Source organism: Varanus komodoensis, unplaced genomic scaffold (genome assembly GCF_004798865.1).
Source record: "Varanus komodoensis strain SLA01 unplaced genomic scaffold, ASM479886v1 scaffold97, whole genome shotgun sequence".
NCBI classification, from domain to species: domain Eukaryota; kingdom Metazoa; phylum Chordata; class Lepidosauria; order Squamata; family Varanidae; genus Varanus; species Varanus komodoensis.
In genome coordinates, this window is record NW_025336668.1 from 374,601 (window position 1) to 383,654 (window position 9,054).

The window sequence follows — 9,054 nt, forward strand, 5'->3', positions numbered from 1 at the left end:
CTAATAGCCACAGCCCACAAAAGAGGGCAGGCTCTGGAAGTATTTATAAATAATAAATATTAAATTCAGCTGCTTGAATGGTTATGAAAATGATGGAAAAATGATGTTTGGAATAAACATTTGATCATCACAGCCATATGAGGTTTGCTCTAACATTTGTTTAAGAGCAGACCTTAGAAATGAAACTTCTCTGTGTTTTTTATAAGTGTGACTCAGAGCAGGGTGTTGCCCTGGGTAAAAAGCTAGTCATACTTTCCCTTCTTCTTACTAGTCACACAATCTTCTTACCAGGAACTGTGTTGTCTTTACTACCACTTGCATACTATTTACCTTTTTCAGTTTGTTAGGCAGACATTTCTTTTTATTCTTTGATTCATGCAACATAACCCATCATCTAAATTAACTGTATAGATTTGGTCAGCAATATCAGTGTAAAGCTGAAGTTAGTGTTATACAAAAAGCTGCAAAAAATACTTCTCCTCAAGTTAAATAACCAACAGAATGAGGCATTTCCTTTGTTTATTGCAATAGATGGGGAGAACTCACTCTGTCAGAATCTCTCCAAAGGACAAACACACAAAGCAGCTCCTGTTATACCTCAGCTTGCCCGCGGTAGCCCTCCCCAATTCCCTCATAGGCCAAGGTACTAGGGGGTTACAATCTTTCTGTCCACCTACGTCATATAATTCCATACAATTCCACTACATATATCTATATACATCACATGTGCATTATAATTAGCCCATTGTCTATTCAAAGTGCGTGAGTTAATATTCATCCACCTATTATGCCTGTGTGCTTATAACTTCAAGTTCACTACTTCACTCCTCTCTGACTTCACCTTGCCTTATGACCCCCATCCCATAAAAACTACTGGGAGCATAAGATAGGAGCTAGCCCACTTTCTTTCAACCCAGTTATCCTTTCCTCCCCTCCACTTTCCTTCAGATGACTCGATTAATGGCTTCTCTTTCTCAGTCACTGTGTTATTTTCTTCATTAGGAATAATGAGCTGGGTTGCAGAAGCACTGGATATCACTTGAGAGCTGCATGGCCCCAGGAAGCAAGATGTGGGCCTCATAGTTTCCAAGTCTCATGGCTTCACTGCTCTCCCCACACCCACCCCAAAGCAGCTGCGGGGCTTGCGCTCAATGGCATGGCAAGGATGAAGCAAGTCAGCGGCAGCAGCTGAGGTGAGGCGCACTTCTGGGCAGCGTGGCTGGCTGCTGGGATGCTGCCCTTCACTCGTGCCACTCCTCTGTGCCTGGTTTGTTACACTGGAGGCTGTGGTTTTGTTCTTCTTGAAAAAGGCAATGCAGCCTTCAAAGTGTCCCATTAACACTTGCTGATTGCTGAGGCTGATAGGAACTGTAGGCCAAAATATCTGGATGGCCACAAGCGGTTCATCCCGACTGCAGTATTGCCAATGTATATTAAATGGTTTATCTTTTTCTGGGTGGTCAATCTGACTGTAGTGTAACTCACCCAGCCACACTGTCCTCATGTGGATTGATTCATTAATCCAAAGGTTCTCAATATATACTATTGACGTAACCTGTTGACGAGAAACCCGAACCTCTGCTCAGGTCACAACCATTCCACTGCTTGATTGGTCAGATTGAGCACTGTATCCTGCCTTTTCTAATCAGTGCATTACAGGAAATGGTTGTAGCATTGCCATTTGCTACACATTTGTATTATTTGCTTGCTTACCTGTACTTTCCCAGTAAGGGAATCATGCAGCATGGAGTGGGCTCAAGTGGGCCTGGCTGTGCTTGTTCACTTGGTCCAACCGTCCTTGAGTTGTGGATATAACTGAGTATGACTTCATGAATGAGGACAGTTATTTCTTGACTTGAGGAGCCTTGCTGTGATTGGATCTGGAAACGAATGTACTTGTCTCTTCCACAACTTCCAACTAAGTCTCTCTCACGCACACAAGCGGTAGCTCAATCCAGAGCCATATCCACATTAACTCATTCAGCCTGTTACTCTCTGTAAACATCTCTGGAACAAGCACATTGACCTGGGAAATGCCTGTTAAGATGATGCCTTTTCCCAAGTAATGTTCCCTCTTTTGAAAAACGGTAATTTGGTTTCTGAAAAATCGTTGCTCTTGGGCTTATCAGGGACTCCAGGGTCCCAGCTGAGACCTAAGACTCAGATTCAGATACAGCAACCATTTAGAAGGGGAGCAGAAATACACAGCTCCTAAGACACCAAATAATTCTGCCTCGATAATATGGTCAGATGCTCAGGCTACACCTTCCATTTGTATACAGAGCACTGAAAAATGTTAGCCATAGATATAAAATAAACATTTAGCCTAGCGGGGAAAGCAGTGTGCTGATCCTTTTGTCATAATATTTGGGGGATGGGACAGTCCAGAGATTTCAAGTTGATTCCAGCAGGTCTCCTGCCATGCCATTGTGCTTCTCCATTTTCTTAAGAGCAGAACTGTTCCAAGAGGACAAATGGCTGCTCTTTTTAGATCTAATTCTTGTGACCTTGATGTGCCAGACCATTGGCTCCCCTGCCATCTCTTGCCACTTGCCATACCAGCACAAGTGGGCCAGGGTTAATAGGGACATTCTTCATTCTTGGCTGCTACAGGTATTTTGTTCAAGGCCACAACTGTAATCTTTGTTGCTGGCTGTCAGCAAAATAAGGTCTGTTGGGGCATATGATACATTCTTTTCAGAAGCAGACAAAGGTATAAAGCAGAATCAGGGAATCCTAGTTTACTCCCACTTAGGCTATTCTTCCAATAGGTCCACTAAAGAAGAAAAGAGTGTACTCTAATGGGTATCCACATATAAGCCTTTAAACAAAATAAAAAGTAATAGATTTTCCATGTCTGTTTTGGGTATAGGCTCTTCTACATGAAAAAAAATGTTTCTATAGAAGAATGTACATAAAAGTGATTGCAAAAATCACAGCCATGGTTTGCAAACCTCAGGTAGCAGTGGAGGGAGTCACACCTGTAGTTAAGGACAATTCAAGGCCAAGCTTGCTTCTCTGTAGAAGAATTCCCTCCCCTCAGAGGAATCTGCCTCCTGTTTATTCAAGAGAGGAATCCATTAAGAACTGCAATATGCAGGGTAATTCCTCTGCAGCAAATTCTGCTTCATCACTGCAAGAGGTCATTTGAATGACCTCTTTGCATTCAATGTTAGAGGCCCAGCACAACAAGCACACTTGGTAGAAACTGGGCAGGAGGATACAAAGAAACCAGCTAGAGAAGGAGCTGAGTGGCATTAAACCAGCACTAAAGGAGCATAAGGAGATCACAGAGAAGCCTTCACAGCAGATACCTGTTCCTGAATTTATGTATTCATAAAGGGGATCTGAGGAATTCATTTCAAAAGATGAAATTCTCAACCTTACTGACAAACAGAAAGTTAGGTACGTATGTTTTATATCCTAGAGTTCTTAAAGAACAAGTATGAAATTGCTGACCTTCTTATAAAAAATATGTAGTATGTCCCTAATTTCAGCCTAGGTAACAGAGGATAAGAGATGGACAATGTAACACCAATTTTTAAAGTGGGATCTTGTGGTATATGGGGAATGACAAGCTGCTTAGCTTAGTGTCTGTTCTGGGTAAATTAGTTGACTGTGTTCTTAAAGATAGAATCTGCACACAGATGGACAAGGCCTGCTAAAAAAGAATCAACCTGGCTTCCACAAAGTCCTGACTTGCTAACCTATTAGGGTTCTTCAGTGATGAGTCTGGAGTCAAGTCTGGAGTCAAGTATCAAGACTTTTCTTTAAAGTCCAAGGCAAGACTCAAGTCACTGCAAGGATTTTTCAAGTCACGTCTCAAGAGCCAACTTTAACAGAGAAAAGGGAGGTGGTGGAAGAATTGCAACTCCCCAAATGCTTCCATCTGCATTGAAGCCTTTACTTCAATCATGATTTATTTAAACAAAGCTGTGCTGTTATTCAAATGTATCAAGATTGCAATTTTTTAAAAATCCAAATTTCTCTACATGATTGGCCCCAGCCTGGCAGTGTTATTTTTAAGACATCAAGCTCTCTCTTCTTCTGTCATTTTGTCAGGAATCGCTGATCACTCGTGATGTGCATAACTGCAGCCTCTCAGTGAGGAGGGAGGAACTGAATGCAGCTGACCTATGTGGCAAATCACTAAACTGCAGGTTGCAGTTTCTCCACACAAACCTTCCTTCCCTGCCAGAACTGACTCCATCCTCCCAGGCTAAGCACTGCATCCTTCTGGAGGTGTAAGAGCGTAAAGGGCTTTCTGCCGCTACGAGAGTCTTGCAACAAGATTGGAGTGTTTGTTTGCTTTTGCTTTCTTGGTCCTGCCTTGCCCCTTGATACTGCCTTTGGGGTTGACCTGTAGACCTGAGTGCTGGCTTGTGCCACGGCTTCTGGCACACTTACATCGGTTACTCTTAACCCAGGCCTGGCTCCCACCTCCAGCTTTTTCTGCCAAAAACATTTTGTGGCTGCCAGGACAAGCCCCTGCCCCATGGGTACTAGTGGTCTTGTTCCTGATCCCATGCTTCATCTTTGAAATGCAACCTGAAAACAGGCTTCCCACTCCGGTCCAGATGCACTGAGGGATGGCAGAGGCATGCTGGCTTTCTCTGCTTCTGTGCCTGTGGGTCAGTTGGAGGGCCAACAGGAAGAGAAAAAAGGCTTTGAGGAGCAGCATCCTGTGCTTCCCCAAACTTGCAAAGGCCAAGCAGCGGGAAGTGGGTGCTCTGGGGAACCCTTCTCGCAAGTGCTCTGTGCATCTCTGGGAAGCCATGTCCTCACTTGCCCTCTACCCTGTCTTTTCCATGATAAAGTGGGGGTGGGTAGTGGAGAGAGCATGCCATCCTCATGCAGCACCTTCAGGCAGCAGCAGCCAACACTCCTGTTCCGTTTGAGCTTTCTTAAATGGGGGCCAGGTGGGGAAAGATCATGCCCCACTGCGAAGGGATGGAGCTGCTGGAGGAGGCCAGCGCCACGGCCTTATCCAACTTCGGCCCGCCTCATCCCTGTCCTAAATAGAACAAAGACGACAGCATGTCTCACTTTTCCAAGTTTCCAGCACAAACTGACAAAATTAACATGTGTGGAAAGTGACCTGCATACTAAAAGTGTACAGAATAGCAATAGGACTGGTTTTGCACTATTATAATCTGTGTGGCTACGGTGGCGGCACCTTTGCTTACTGACTTAATTCCGTTGCTATGAAGACATTAGTTCTACCTCTCTCTCCCTTCATGCCAATATGGTTGTCATTATTTCCTTGTTCTTTATTTGCCGAAGTAGATAGCATGTTCTTTTCTTACTGAAAAGAACTGTGTTAAAAGTTATTACAGCCATTTTCATTCATTTCCAAATTTGGATGAAAACATTTCCCTATCTTTTGCAGGGGTGGAAGTAGATTTTGCCCTGATTTTGTTTGTCCTTATTTGTTTTAATACTGCACACACATGGCCACCGACTTCACCAGGAGCACTGGGGATTGCTATGCTGAAATTGTGCATAAATTGTAGATATTGAAACCATTACCAGTTCATTATATTCATTCTCTCTCTCTCTCTCTCTCTCTCTCTCTCTCTCTCTCTCTCTCTCTCTCTCTCTCACACACACACACACACACACACACACACACACACACACGGCACTGTGCAAGCTGAAAAGCATGAAGGAAAAGTGGGGGAGACAAAGCCATTTTTTGAAGGAAAAAAAAAGATACTCAAGCCATATAACTCTATAGATGAAGGCAATACCATTCCCACTCAGTTTATCCAGGTATTAGCAAAGCATGTGACCAGCCAATAAGAAAATATTGGGGAAGCCTTATCACTTTGTCAGCACTCCAAAATCTAGCACACATTTTGTGTGGCAGAAAAAAGCACTGCTCATCTAGTAATACAAACTAGTGATCAATTTTGGCTGTTGGGTGGTAGAGAAATGTATGTTATATGGATGAGCATATTCCATATAACATATTTATATATGTTTAAAGAGAATTAGTGCACAGTCCTATGCACGTTTCAGGATTAAAAAAACTCTTTTTGGAACTCTCAGCCTGGCTGACTGGGGAATGCCTGGGGAGCTGTAGGGCTTTTCTACACTTGCCTAGGATTGTGCCCTTAAGGCAGTTAACTGGGGTCATTGCGTTATAAAATCAGACTTGCACCCCTTCCTCAGTAAGCAGCAGAATTCCAAGCCAGGTTACTGTTCAGCATTGCTGTTCCTTTAAGAAGATGGAATCCATAGCTGAACTGAGAAGCTGCTGGAGGCTCAGTGGGGAAATACTGGTGTTTCCATCAGCTGCAGATGAGACAAAGACATTCATTTGTTACTAAATGGACCCATTTAATCATCTAGTTTCACAGAGGCAACTGCCTGTGCAGTGTGGTTGTCAAACCAGTTTTCCTGAATGGTTGCTCAAGCAGACACACTTGCATGTTCAAGCAGACACAGAGGCTGATCTAAACTTTCAGGAATTCACTGAACTGACTTGTCAGTAAGGCTTACTCAGAGAAATGTTCTATTGTCACAGGCATTTCTGATTGCTTTAGAGTATTTTTTTGTGTATAGAGACACCGAGATGCATTATCTGGAAATCTAATCCTCTGTATATAACTGGAAGGTTATAAAAATATCTGTACATGGGCTGTGATTTTGTAGTTGGCAGTGAGAACTGCTACATGTTAGAATGCTGCCATAAGTAACTGCAGGGGTCCTGAGTGATCTTTCAATAGAACTGCTGAGGTTCAAGGCAAAGGGGGTCTTTCCAGACTGAACCTGGTTATCCTGTCTTGTGGCTACCATCAAAGCATCCTGACAGTATCTTGTAGCATTGTCTTTTTTACCCTTTTCAGTTTTACTCTAAATTCGGCACCCAACCCAGACTGAAGCCATAGTTTGGGCAGGGGGACTCTTTTAAAAAGTGGGTTAGGGGTCCTAAACATACTCTAGAGTAAAAAGAAAAAATAATGTAGCTTCCAGATTTAATGTAATGGCAAGTTGTAGCCCTTTGCTTCTAGGAAAAAGCAGTTATTCTATTACAGCTAGTAGAGCAGTTAAGTTACTCTACAAAAAAAAAAAAAAAATCAGCTTGTTCTACCAGAGCCAGTGCCATAGCATTAATAAGTGTGCAAAGGAGAAGCACTCTCGTGGAAGTGTCTGCAGCACAGCACTGAAACAGCTGCAACACAGGAAGTCAGGAGTCTGTAATGCTACACTGCCAAGAATTTAGAAGCCAAATCTATGGAACACAGCTCACATATAATGACACTTGCATTTTTATAGCACTTGAAGGACAAACTAGACAGTTCAAGATTAGCACGACTCATTTGTAGTTTACAATGCACTAAACCAGTGGCAGGGGTGTGGGGAGGCTTAAGAGCAGCCAAAAATTATTGCAGTTCTGACCACAAGGCTCCAGCTGCAGGCAGCCAGCAAAATGCCCAAGCACCACTCTGCACAGCTGTCCTTGAATTCCCCACATGTGCCGACTGATGCTGGGAGAGCAAGGCTGCTTGTGATCAACCCCTCCCACCCTGTGGCATGGGCAGGAGCATGGGAGAAGCGACTGGACTTTGCCATGTACCACCCACCTGTTCAGTGCTCGTAGAGGCAGCATGCGATGGGGAATGGGTCTGCTTAGCCTTGCAGTCAGGCCAAGCAGCTGGATCCCGTTGGCTGCTGCTATGGTGGCAGGTGCCGGGACAAGAACAAACCTCTCTTGAGAGGCAGTCACCCTGCTTCTCCTCTTCCCGCTGGGAAGTGCGGAACATGGCACAGGAAGCACTTCCCTGGAGCATGCTCGGCTGAGTATCAGCTCCTCCAGGCAAGAGCAGGTATGAGAAGCAGGCAGCTCATGCCCCCCCTCAAGTGGTGGTGGGGGGGGTGCCTCCTGTCCACTGCATCCATCAGTGCAAGCACCTCACAATCATGCTGCCCAGTGCGGGAGAGAAGAGGGGCTTCTCCCCTAAGCCTTCCCCACACCTGCCCTGCCCCTCTTCCAAGGCACTGCCAGTGCCGGCTGCATACCACCTTCCAAAGCATCACTCAGGGCTGCTCCCCAACCTGCTGGCATGGCACCTGCAGGCACTACACCGGCCCAGGGCAGAAGGATGCAGGTGTCGCAGCATGGTTGTCTGGGACGCCTCCCAGAGAGACCAGTCATGAGCTGGAGTGTGGGGCACAGTTCCCTGTCACTGCCATGCACAGCAGTGACATGGAGAAGTACCAGCCACCCCCTCTGTTCAGTGAGCAGCTTGTGAAATGCAGGGGGCACTTCTCTCTGCCCCTTGGCCCCCACTGCTTAGCCATGGTGCCGCTCAGCTTAGGAGCACCACCACCACTGTGAGGTGGGATGGGCCACCTTGTACTGGTGCGGCCGCCCAAAACGAGGCCGCTCAGGCCCCCGCACTCCCAGTTCCCTGCTGATGCTGCAGGGGACCAAACTGCTCACAAGCCAACCTGCTCTGTCAGCATGAATAGAATCATATGGAGAGGAAGCAGGTAACTGCTCCCACCATGCCTACTTTCTTCAGCTGTCATCCAGCTGGGTCCCTGTCTATGCTGGCAGGAAGGAGGACTGAGGAGGGAAGAGCTGGCTGAGTCAGACACAGCAGGCTCCCCAGGCAACTTTAAGTCAAGGCTATAGATCTACCCTGGGCTTACAGTATTGTTTGAACCCACCTGGGTGAGCAGGACCAGGAACGCAAGGTCTGTGGAACTGGGGGTGGGAGCTAAGCCTTTCTTCCACATCTCACATCCTGATGCAGCTCCTGCATGCCTACAACTGCTGTTAGGCCTGGCAAGCAGGAATTCTAAAAACAAAAAGTAAACATTTTGAGTGTAAGAACCTGGGGCTTACACTGATATTTCAGTGCAGGATTGAATGAGACTAAATACTTATGCTTAAAAAGAAAAGTTTGAGTTCTCCATTTCCTTCCCTTTTAAATCACATAGTTTTGTTAAGAGCAGCAAAGAGTCTTGTGGAACCTTAAAGGCTCATATATTTAGTATGGCACACGAAGACCAAGGTCAAGATCATCCATAGCATTGTACCCT